The following is a 13,458-nucleotide window of genomic DNA, read 5'->3' as shown; positions in this document are numbered from 1 at the left end:
ACTAACCTCAAATACTCTTCTTACCTGCTCGACCAGGTCGGCATGCTCCTTTCGAGCCGCCTCTAGCTCAACCTGGAGTTTCTCACTGAGAAGTTTGTAAGCATCCCTCTTCTCAGTAAGACCTTGAGTCTCGGCCTCATGTTGGATTAAATCTTCCCGATATCGGAGAAAAGTCTCGTGATGAAGCACCGAGGCTTGCAAGCACAAAGAAAAAAGTCACAATTATTTACGACTTAATCTAAGTACATAATAGAGGTCGTCATAAGGCATCCAAAGTTACCCGATTTAATGCCTGTTGTGCTTCGTTGAAAAGGCAGGGCGCTTCCACCTCGTTCATCTTGGCTTGATCCTCTTCGGTCACCAGACACCGAAGATAACTGGCGATCCCTACAGGGGCAGAAAGGTCCCGGGCATCCTCCAGAATAGACATGATGACCGACCGCTTCTGGTTAGGATTCACACTCGGAGCTGGGAACCGATCGACTAGTTTCGGACTTGAAGAAGTCCCGTTGGTTCCCGAAAGCGGACTCTTCCTTGGCACAGGTAAGTCACCCAACCGGTGACGTCCCCAGAGGCGGTAGAGTCTAAACCATAAAAAAAGTTGTGAAAGGGGTGTGCCACCCCTTGGGGCCACTCGTTGGGATGCCCTCTCAGCGTCTGGGCCTCGTTAATCATGGAATCAATAAACGAAGGCGAATCAGAGAGATTTATCACTCCAAGTACGTCCTTAGAGACATTATCTTTTGCGCGAGAAGCACCGGTCACGGTCTCTTTATCGGCATCCCTAACTTGGGGCTAAACGGCCTTGCCCCTCCCTGGTTCGGAGGCCTCGACCACTGCCTCTTCATCCCCCCCTCCCCCCTCCGAATTTGAGGCATTTCGATGTCGCCTTGCGCACGGGCCACCAGTTCAGAAGATTCTTCTTTTTCTTCGGACTCATCCCTCAGCCGATGCAGTGAGTCCGATGAGAGCTCTCGGGCACTGGTGCTTTCTTTGGATTTGCGCACCAACCTCCTCCTAGGTTTTTTCGGTTTGGTGTTTAGAGAACTCGGAGCCCTTTTTCTCTTCTTCTCACTACCCTATCTCGGAGCAGGAGACTCGGCGGGGCAATCCTCGTCACCAAATGCAAGCCTCATTGCGTTATCCTTGGAAAGACCTACAAAGAAAAAAGAAATGAGTAAGGGCACAACAACACAGAGGAAAACTAAGTGTTATCCACTCAAGAAAAGAATCTCACCATGAGAACGGGCATCCCACTAGCCCTTCGAAAGCTCGCGCAATGCGCGCTCAAAATACGGTTTATACGACACAATGCTCTCGACCCACTCCTTCAGTCGAGGAACTGCATCCAGCATCCGAGCAACGACTGCACCACCACAAAACTTCGATGAGAAGGGAGGAAAAGGGAAAACGATGAACAAAATCTTGAAAACAAGATTATAATTACGTGTCGTGTTCCACTTCTCGGGAAATGGCGTGTGCTCGGCTGGGATAAAATCCGAGGTCGTCCCTAGGACAAAGCGGCCTAAACAACCTCGATCCGGATCTTTGTCAATGCTCTAGAACGGGGCCTTACTAGCACGACGACCAAGCTTGATTAATCCCCCTTGATAAAGTCGGGGACTATATAGGCGCATGAGATGGTCGAGGGTGAAGGGATATCCCTCGATCTTGCTTACAAAAAAACGGAGGAGAATTACTATTCTCCAAAAAGAAGGGTGAATTTGACCAAGGGTCACCTCGTACCTCTTACAGATGGTGATAATGGCCGGGTCCAAGGGAACCAACGTGAAGGGATAAGTGTAAATATTTAAAAATCCCTCCACGTGGGTAGTAATGACTTCCTCGTGCTTGGGGACCACTACGTGATTATTAGCCCAGTTACAATCTTTCTTGACCTCGGAAAGGACGTCCTTGGTGATCGAGCAAATATATCTCGAGACCGGTTCACACCAACCCGGTACCGTGGATGGCTTCTCGTTCTTGAAATCAGCACCGGTCGGGCACCCCCCGGGGATGAACATTTTTAGAGGAGGTTCCGGTGCCGGTTCTTCGGTAGCAGCAGACGAAATATTTTCCTCTATAGCCGGTCGCGAGGCAGAGGGAGTTTCTTTTTGGGGAACAGATTTAGAAGTCTTCGCTATTTCTTCGATAGATGAAGAAAAGAAAGGGAGTTTAAAGATTAAGCTTGATGGTTAGGAATAAAAACAAAGTTGAAGTCCTTATAAAAGGATTTCACAATAACGAGAAATTTAATGCTCGGAAGTGTTGGAATTTCTAAGAAATAGGAGTAGAGAAGATTTGGATGTAAAGTTTGAATGAATGAATAAGGGGGTATTTATAATTTCCAATGACGGTTCAAATCCAGGAGTGGCCGACCAGCAGCTGACGAGCATTTAATGCCATTAAGAAGTGATTGACGAGATGTTTCGTTCATTTTGTCGTTTCTGACGCGGAGTACCGAGGTGAGAATCGAAAGCTCATATAGTTTCTCGTCGTTTACTCTCCGAAAAACAAGGGGACTATCTGTATACGGTCAAAATCAGACTCGACTATTGCACGACAGATCGGGCTCGGAACGCGAAGTGTTGAAGAACGACCCCGAGTCTTATCGAACCAGAACACGAGGCTAGAATGTCTGTCCTCGAGAACCCCGAATAAGCTCGAGGAAACATTGTCGGTATAACCAATAGAAAATCGAAATAACGGAAGGTCGAAATATCTGTAACCAATTAGATATTTCGGCGGGAATCTCGACACGTATCAATAAAGAACCGGCAAATTAGCAAACCAAGAGATTTTTACCTTTTATAGAATTGTACCTAAAGTAGGATTCCCCTACTATATAAAGGGGGTCTGATTACTTGTAAAAGACATTGCAACACGCATCCCAAAGCAGTATATTATTATTCTCTTAAAGTTCTTATTATTCTTTCGGTGTTCTGTTATCAATAAAAGTATTTTTGGCTCGAGGGTGGCTAACGTACAAAGGCTAAGACTGTTCAACTTAAGCAGTTTGTATTCACTTTTCCATTACTTATTTCAGTTGCAATCTGATTTGTCGTTTAGTATCAAATTAAATCACGTATTCTAAAAATCACTTATAAATTCATTTGTTATCCGATTTTGAGGGTAAACAGACATGATATATCATCGTGTTTCATCCAATACCAAGGGACAAAAGATATTATTAACATATCGTGTAACACACTCAAATAACTATAGTGCCTTAATATTGCACAGAATTCAAATGAAAGGCTAAAGCTGGACAAGAATATTTTTCTCTAATCATAAACTTAGTCCGTCTAATTCTTAGTACCATAAGTGAAACAGTCGATTATAATTTACCTTATCTGCATACAAAACAACCTTGAAGTAGGTACGTTACCTATTGATTTAGATTTACTTGGACCACAGTTAATCTTAGATATTTGATACGACCAATGTGATGACCCCAATTCAAACTTTCTTAGTCAATATTTGAGTACAATTTTTGGGATTATATAGTGTCCCGACTAACTTTTTGGCCCTAGCTCAATATATGTAGCGGCTTTAAAGTTATTTAATGCAAAGGCAGTGCTCCTTCTATATGTGTAGATGGAGGGCGGATCTACCTTATGAGTTAGGGGTACCACGACACCTGTTCGTTTCGCTAAAATTCTTACTATGTACGTAATATCCCTGTAAAAAAACGTATAAATGGATAGAGTGACACCTAGAAGTCACAAAGTTAAAGCGGGTTCCATTGGTTCAGCCTTCCCTTTGAAGGCTTTCCTTGGCCTCATAAATGCAAGTTCGATTCCCTATTGGAGTAGCTCCTTTGATTTTTCCTTTTTTCTACTAGGGCCTCACCTCTTTTCCTTCTTTTTTGGTTTTTTCTCTTTTTTTATTACTTGCTAAGTCTCTCTTCTTTATTTTTTAAACTTTCAGTTCTCATTTTGTTTCTATCATTATACCTTATTTTATGAACAATTATTTTTTATAGGTAATTTGAATTGATTTTAATTAGTATATAATTTTTTTTATTTTTAATGAAACGATATTAATTTATATAGTGGAATATAATTTGAGCAATATCTTTTATTGGGTTTTGAAAAAAAGTTAAATGGCTTGATTGATAGTCGTTTTGAGTCGAATATCATAGGTTGAATGTTGAAGGTTTTTCTTTGAACATAATTGTCATATAAGTCAACAATTAAGAGGAAAAAATAAACAAAGAACAATACAAGTAAATTAATCTAGTCAAACAAAGAATATATAGTATAGTTAAGGTAGTCTTTAAGCAAATACTTATATTGAAGGCGCTCTTTCATGAAATAAATTTTTTTTTTTTACATTTTTATTTAAAATGTGTTTAAATTAATCGTTAAAATTTTGAACTAAAATCGAACTTATTTGCTTTGTGAATGAAAGGCCTATTCAAATTAACCAAAAACTAACTGAACCGATCCATTATTCCTAATCTATCTTTGTAACTACTGACATGTATATTGTATGCATAACATGGTGGCACCCACAACCTTCGAATCCTGCATCCGCCTCTACGTAGATGTGCATAGTTTCATATCCATTTTCCAAATTAAAACGTTTTGATTTTCATCTGAATTTGGTCCAATCATTAGAGATTATAAATAGCTTTAGCAAAAGTGGGACTATACATAAGTGACATTATGCTACTTGGTATCACAAAATTCGAAATTCAATTTGAAATGAATGTTGGGAGTGCCAAAGCAACGAAATTGAAACAATTTGGTTGTCTCCCTCTTGCTCTCCTAATCACCTTTTATGAATATGGGAAAGAAATTGCATCTAAGCGTGAGATTCGGGAGATACAAATGTCTGCATCTAACCTCCTTTATACTATTCGATCAAATTTACCCCACTGTTATATTATTCGGCCAAATTTACCCCTACAATCAGCAAACTTTTAAAAATTATCCTTCAATCCGCTAGGTAACCCAAAATCTCCCAAATCTCTTTTATTTAAATCACTTGTTCTTCTTCTTGATCCATTTTTTTTAGAAATTACTATTAATGTGAATGCTAAAGGTACTAAATTGTATAATTTTTTTATGGATATTTTTAATTACCATTGCACCCACTTCTCTTCTTGTGATAATGGATTTGGATTTGGTTTAAATTTTTTATAATTTTTCAACCATATATATATTGCAGAATTCAGTGAATCTATTAGTTATGTATTATATGTGGCTGCTCATCATATATGTATATATATATTTGAATATATTTTGTAATTGTCTAGTTAGTATAGAGTTCAGTCGACTAGCTTAAGAGTGTACAATGCGTAGGTATTTGATTAAAGCAAAGTGAATTCGACAATACAAAGTGTCAAAGGAACTTCAACTTATATCACTAATATTTACAAAGTCTCCATATCTTTGGAGCAATGAATTCATTAAAGTGGGGTGTTGTAAATACTTTTAGAATATAGACAAGCTACGTAACCTATATTCTTCAATGTACTATTCTTTGTTTACTAACCGCTGCATTATTTTAATATTTCTTTCTCTTATTCCTTTTTTTCAATTAAGAAAGCAGGTAAATGCCAACTTTTTTAAAAAAAATAATGGATCAAGAAAAAGAATAAGTGACTTAACTAAAATGATTTGGAAGATTCCGGATCACCTGACGGATTGAGGGGTAATTTTTAAAAGTTTATTGATGGTAGAGATAAATTTAGCCGGATAGTATAACGGATTAGATGTAGACAATATTCAAAAGTAGAGAGGTAAATTTGGACCTTTTTCCTTTTTAATATTATGTTGTAATATAGGAAAAAGAGTCAAATATACCCCTCTACTTTCGTATATTGTTCACATCTATCTTCCGTTATACTATGGGGTCATATATACCCTTACCGTTTTTAAAAATACCCTCCACCTAACGGAAAGCCAACAAATTAAAAAAATTATTTTAAAAAAATTCATTACTCATAACCCGTTAAACCCATCATATAAAAGCAAGGAACCTAGATTTCTGAGACGTCTTAACACATTTTATTTATTTAGAGAGAGACCGAGAATGATGGTGGTAATAGGATTAGTTAGAACTTATATTTTTAGTTCTTAGTTGTTTATAGTGGCATTAAGATGTCATTTTATCACTTTCGGTTGTATTTGTTTTTTTGCCGTTATAATATAGTATCCCTTTGTCTAATGTAATGCACACTTGACATTTGCATGTTGGTAACAACTAACATGTACTTTAACAATACTTGTGCTTGGTTAATACATAAAGTTAGTGTACTTATGTTGTTAAGTTACTTTCCTGCTTGCTGGTGTACTTTCTTTCATTCTTGATGAATTCCTTAGACTATAGCTTGATATTAAATTGAATATCCTCAATTACTTTTTAATTTTTATTTATTATAAATTTAGTTGTTACTAAGAGTTATGAGTATCCCATCTCATATCTTGGAATCTAACTTTGATTCTTAAGGCGTGATTTGACAATAATTGCTCGTTACCCAAGTGGTTAAAGCGGAACAAGAAAATTATGGTGCATAAATACTCATCAACAAAGGCATACGATTGGAGGAAGAAATACCTTGGTAGCTGCTTTAAGACTTCAGAACTGTCAATCTAATAAGATGCTATAAATATTCAAGTCATGACTGAAAGAAATCTTGGTGAATACTCGATACATTTCGACATGGTGGAAAGAAACAAAGAGACAAGCCAGGAGAAAAGAAAAAGAAATTGGAAAAGTAGAATATAATAAACATACTATAAGGATATTAAAGGAATTGGAATACAATATAGAAATGAATATACGATTGTCAGTGATTTTTATATATTTCACTTCTGGAGTTCAATAAGTGACTACGAAGGAGATGATGAGTTTAATGGGTTATTAACGTGTTTAAAAAAATCGGTCTTTTTTTAAGCTGATGGCTTTCCATTAAATGGAGGGTATTTTAAAAAAGTTTGGTTACCGATAAGGGTAGATTTGGCATGATAGTATAACGGAGGATAGAAGTGAACAATATATCAAAGTAAAAGGGTATATATGGCATTTTCCCAATAATATATATTCTCTATAAAAATATTTTTATTATAGTAATAAAGGAATATCACAACAAATAAGAATATTATAAAAAAATTTGACTGTATATATTTAAATCAAAGCGCATACAAAAAAAATAATAAGTGATCTTTCTTTTATCTACCAAGTCTTGTGGAAATAGATACAGGATGAAATGGTCAAGGGTGTACACTAACTAGGATACAACCGTCGTAAACAACACGAAAAAAATTGTCAATTGTGCTTTTTACCAACTGAGTTGAAAATGTTGGATGAAGAGAAGAGTGAAAGCAAATCACCAAAATCATGGACAAGTGACAACAGGGTAGTACGAGAGCCAATGGTGTCAATTGGCATTTTGACTAATAAAGATTGTTTGTTACTGGGAATATGTAAGCAAAGTGAAATTTTAAAAGCTAAACAGCCAAATAGCCAATGCCAAATGGAAGCAGCAGCTTGAAATGGATTATATCAAACCTAAATTGCTCAAGTTGAATATAGCACCTGGCACATGGTTGTTCGATATCTTGTTCTACAGGAAAATGACCTCTGATATAGATGTGAATTGACATTACAAATATCCTTAGAATTAATTAACTATCTACTTTTACTGCTACTATTTTATCCACCTTTTCCTCATACTTTGCTCCATCACGAAGTCTCTAAATATTTTATATTTATGTGACTGCAACTTGAAAATCCTATCATGCCATGCCATGATTGTTATCGGTATAAGTTTTATATTACCGTTATTTTATTAGACAATGCAACAAATAAGAGGACATAATTATAATCTCAGTGTTCTTATAATCTTATTATTACAGTTATTTAATTGTGTATTCCCTGCTCTCTTGTTCGTTATGTCAAAAAATAAATAGTACTCTATTTTTGGCTCATTTTGGTACACCTGAAATGCAATGTCAATTTGAACGTTTCATTTTTTTTATCATGTTCATCTTCATATATGAATCGTGATTCAAAAACTAAGTTGATTTTTCGTTACAGAAAATAATATTGATTACTTTATGAATGCTTAAATAAAGTTGAGTGCCAATTGTTTGACCAAACAATATAAATCTTGGTTCAACTAATTAAATTTATACAAATGAGGGTTAATCTTAGTTAATAATAAAATCTCAAAAATGAAATTCCCAATAGTGTGATAAATAATACGTAGATCTTTTCCGAAAGCAATGAAGGTACACAATGAACAATATTTATTTAAGAACCCAAACAGAAATAATGTAGCATTAAATAGTGAGGAATGATAATAAATGACATTTATGTAAATAGAATGAATGAGTTACCCGAAAAAAGGATGAAATCAACGGATGTTCTTTCTGACAATTATGAATGATGGACAAGCCTTTGAATATCCGACTTGTCCTCGGATCAGGTGAAAAAGTATGGACAAGAATCTCTTTAAAGTCAAAATATATTTTACAAATGAATATCACATGCCCCCTATCATTGTTTACCCATACCCTCGGGTAGAGAGACTGTTTCCGATAGACCCTCGGTTCCCTCCCTCCAAGAACTCTCCATCTTATTTTTGGGGTGACTCGAACTCACAACCTCTTGGTTGGAAGTGAAGAATGCTCGCCCCTAGACAACCCACTCTTGTCCTGTGAAACTAACTAATTATTCATGTATATTAAAGTAAGCCTATCCCTTCATCATGCCATCCGACAATAATGGGGACTAAAACCTAAATCTTTTTGCAGCATTCCTCCACAAATTCAACATCAAATCAGCACAAGTTTTTCCTTCTGCGGCGCAATCATATGGCTAGTGAACCTTCGCCTGTCTAGATTGCAGCAGTCATGGGCTGATCACTTAGCACTTCAAATATGACAAAACCAATATGTCAAATGCCAAAAATGAGATGTCTCAAAAGTTTCAGCCTATTGCCGTCTAAAGACAATTATACCCAGCTAATCAACCGAGATGACCGACACAGCATAAACTATTATGCTTTAGCAATTCCGAGTATATTGGTTTTCTACTGGGGTAATTTATTAGAGTGTGTTAGGATGTATGCTACCAATAACTGATCCAAACTTCAACTACATGAAGTTCAAGACACGACGGTCATTACTACCCCGTTGATGCAATTTCGCAAAGATTTACATTCATTCATCCATAAAATTTACAAAAGCCTCTAAGAATGGATAAAAAGGGGATCACTACCCAAAGGAGGATAACTAATGCACACTACGCCAAAGAGGAAACAAAATCCTAAAGATTCAATACCATGACAAATAATAATACAAAAATGATGGATTTTCTGACTGCTGCATAGAGGAATAACTACCAAAAAGAAGTAAATATGCAAGAAGAGGGATAAGGTGAAACATCATTGAGAATGAAACACCATAAGAAAGATTAGGCTTTGCTGAAGATAAGGAATGTGAATGACCAATTGGACATGATGTAAATAATCAACTCAATTGTATATATGTGCTACCACATAAACTGACAAAAGCAGGTTATTCGTATAGAAATTATGTCTTACTAGTGCCTGCAGATTTGTCAAATGGGGCCATTTCAGACACCGCCCCTAAAGTTGGCACCATATTCATTTAAACACCTCAACTAATCCTTATTACTATTAGACACTTTAACAATCACTATAGTATACCTATTAAACACAAATCACTAACATGTCAAAAGAGTGATTCTCACTCATATATGGGTGCGTGACTTATGCTTACGTGGCACCAAAATCTCCTCCTCCTCTCTCAAAAACTGTTCCTCCATCTTCTTCCTACTTTAATTTCCTTCAATCTCAATTTTACCTTCTTCCATCCACCCTCTATTCTCACAAAAAGTAAACATTTGAATCCCAACCCCTCCATGGACTCAAACATCTTCCATTTTTTCCCCGGACTTCATTCTGCAAAAAAACCTACTGCTAAGATTATTGTCCGTACTTTCCACAACACCTCACCACCATAGAATAATAAAAACAATCTCGTGACAAACATTTAATTCAATTTAATTGAGTATTATAGGAAAAGCTGAATTTTTGTTTAACAAGGAACAGAAAACTTATCTGTAAACAAAAGACTAAATTACAAATTAGGACATAGTTTTCCAAATAAAATAAACGGTTTAGGAGATGGAGTGACATTCTTACGAATCATCATCTAATTAAAACTCTTCGACTGAATGTGTGATAGTGCATAATGTGGATATAGGGCAGTAGAGAAGCAATCTCTGTTTTTTGTGCGGTTGCAATTGAATAACACAGATGAAGCAAACTAACTCGCCGGATATCGACCCGTGTGATCTATTTTGGTCTGACTGAGCCGCTTCATTCGCTGCATATTGGTGAGGGTCATTTCCGATGGTGTTTCCAGAGAGGTGTCGCCAAGTTTTTCTGTGTTTGGTGGTTGCAATTGAAGAAAACGAAGGAGAAGAAAAAAGCTTTTTTTTCCTTTTGTTATTTGACACATGTTACCCAGTGATTTGTCCGTCTTCCGCGTCAGTGTACTTGCAAATCACGCGTTTCATTTTTAAGAGAGATTGAGACCCAGGTGTTCCACATGTACACTATAGTGGTTGTTAGAGTGTCTAATAGGTACAAGGGATAGTTGATGTGTCTAAATGAAATTTGGTGCCAACTTTAAGGGGCTGTGTATGTATTTGGCCTAGAAGAAACTAGAAAAAATTCTAAAATAGCTAAATTTACAAGTTATAATTGAAAAATAGCCACATTTTCAAAAGTAATCGATAGCCACTTTTCATGAAAAGAAAAATCTGAACGAAAACAGTGTTCAAAATTCGAAAAATGTTCTAGCATAATATACTGGAGTTCCAGTATAATATACCGGTCCAACTTAATATGTTAGAAGTTCATACACAAGTGCTCCAATCTCCAGTTTATTATACTGAAACTTTCCACGTGTTGGAGTTCCAGCATAATATGCTGGAAGTTCATACACAGGTGCACCAATCTCCAGTATATTATGCTGGACCGACAGCAAAATAGTGGTTATTTTTTAATAACTTTGCAAACGCTGGCTATTTTTGAATTACCAGTCCGAAAACTGGCTAGCCCGTGCTATTTTAACGTCAGTCAAATTCAATGCATATGTTGCCACTTTTCCGAGAGAAAACAAGACATTTGTAGTTTTGCTTCATGAATGCTTGTTCTATTTATAAGGAACATGTTCCTAAAAACCCTAATAGTACAAATGTAGAGAATATCCACTAGAATATTCTCTTTAATGTCCTATGTTGAAACTAGCCGTTATAACTCTGTCAAGGGTACTCGACCTCGGCCTCGATCTTTGGCACTTCTCGACTTCAGTCTTTGCTGACTCTTCGACCACGACCATCGTTGTTAATTAGATTACTTCGACACGTGGCGGCCTGAGAATGTTTTACTAATACCATTTCGACTAGAGATAGATTTTGACCCATACAGTTAGTCCATCCGCTTATTGAGGCCGGCTTCGCGGGCGGTTTCGATGAGCGGATCATGTTATTGGTGGTCGAGCTAACCAGACAAACTACACGAGTCATGGTTGCTGCGGCGAGCAGGAGGCGTGGACCTCTGTAGGCTGCGTATTATGAATGCCTCGAATTTCCTGGGTGATTTGTTGGAGTTATGTTGTATGGGTTGGGATGACGTCATCATGTCATGCATCATTATGATGCATATTCCCGATGTATCGCTCCGTTTTGCATGTGACCTTTGATTAGATCTGCCGCTTCGATTCCGGTGCCAATCATGATGAGCTATTTTTTGGTTTTGGTGGCATGACCTTTATAAGTAGAAATCTTTGAACTCGATTTTGAAGTTTAAACCTTCCAACGTTTGAAGCACCATACCCTTCTCTTGCTTTTCTTCTTCTCCGAATTTCTTTTCTGCTTCGTTGACCTATATCATTCTTCATTCCCTTTCGTTTGTTACTTTCTTCCACTACGTTAAATCATGTCTAACATGTCTGTTGATGCTGGTGAGGGGAGTCGTGTTGCTCCCTTAGCGATGGTGTTTCCCTCTCATGGGGAGAGCGTTTCCGCCACCATTGAGGATGACACTTTCCCGTAAGGAGGGGAAATAATCCCACTCAACCCTACCTCCAAATTTGATTTCACCAAATCTCTAGAGGCCACGTCTGGAGCCTTTCGATCAGTGATGACGATAAAAGAATTAGCAGAGCTTAAGGAAAAATTCGGTCTTCGCAATCATGTCGAGTTGATCACGGCTGGAGGGGACACGGTACAGGTCCACCGTCATGGGTATTGTGCCATTTACGCCTACCCCTTCCAAGTCATCTATTCTTTCCTTCTCCTTCCGCTGGTGGAAGAGTTCTGTCATCACTACGGCATTTGCCCTGCACAGCTCGTGTTCTATGTTTATAAGATTATAAATATTCTCACAAAGTTTGCCGAGCTGGCCGAGGTTGAATTGACACTGCGACACTTAATAGATCTATTCTCCCCTAGTTTTTATAGGGGACAATGTTGAACCTTCGCCACCGAGGAGGCAAACACTTGGTGGTGAGGATGGACGACAAGGCCAATCGTCAATTCTGGTTCAATTTCTTTTTTGTCAGAATCGAGGACACCTTGGCCAATGTCAACGGATTTCCTAAGGCTTGGAGTTATACTCGTAAGTGCCTGATTTCTTTCCCGTGTTCGGTCCTGAATTCTAACGTCTCCTTCTTCTTTTGCAGCCAAGACCTCGCTTCCTCCTTTAGACGCTCATATTTCTAATTGGGTCGAGCGGCTCCTCCCTCACATCGTAGGGATCTGTGATTGGCCAAGTTTTTTAGAGAAATGCGGGCATGCCCTCCCTTCGACTGATAATTTCCTTTCCTTGAATGTGGCCGCTCTATTTACTGTTGAGTACGGATTTATTTTGCTGACTTAAATGTTGTCTTTTTCTAAGGCAGGGATTCTCGGAGAAGCGGGGCACCAGCGCCCTCTTTCCGAAATGCGACCGCTATATTATCGGCTTCGGCTCATATTGCAGCTATTATGTCGACCGTATTGGTCTCAACTTCTACTGCTAAGGTTTGGGAGCCCGTCTCTGTTCTATCTACAACTCCTGCTCGTCAACTCTACTCGTTAGTTGATGAAGACGATGTCTCCCCTGATGACGGTGGTCTAATGCCTCGTAAAAGGAGAGTCGTGGCTGCGGGGGGAGAAGGGTCGGCGGCCGTTGATGTGGGAGGTAGTGGCTTTGTCCTTCAAGAGACTTCTACAATACATATTGGAGAGATCCCTGAGGCAAGTCTCTAGACCCCTCACTTGGAGGAAACGGGCATGTGTTGTGCAGGGGACACGGTTGAAAGTGTGGTGCAAAATGACGGCCCTGCTCTTCAGGGGCTCGAGGAAGCATCATCTTCTGGGATTGCGGCAGACGTGTCTTCGACTGATGATAGAAGGGAGGCCATTACT

Source organism: Nicotiana tabacum, unplaced genomic scaffold (assembly GCF_000715075.1).
Source record: "Nicotiana tabacum cultivar K326 unplaced genomic scaffold, ASM71507v2 Un00001, whole genome shotgun sequence".
Classification (NCBI taxonomy): domain Eukaryota; kingdom Viridiplantae; phylum Streptophyta; class Magnoliopsida; order Solanales; family Solanaceae; genus Nicotiana; species Nicotiana tabacum.
This window is presented reverse-complemented; position numbering follows the sequence as displayed.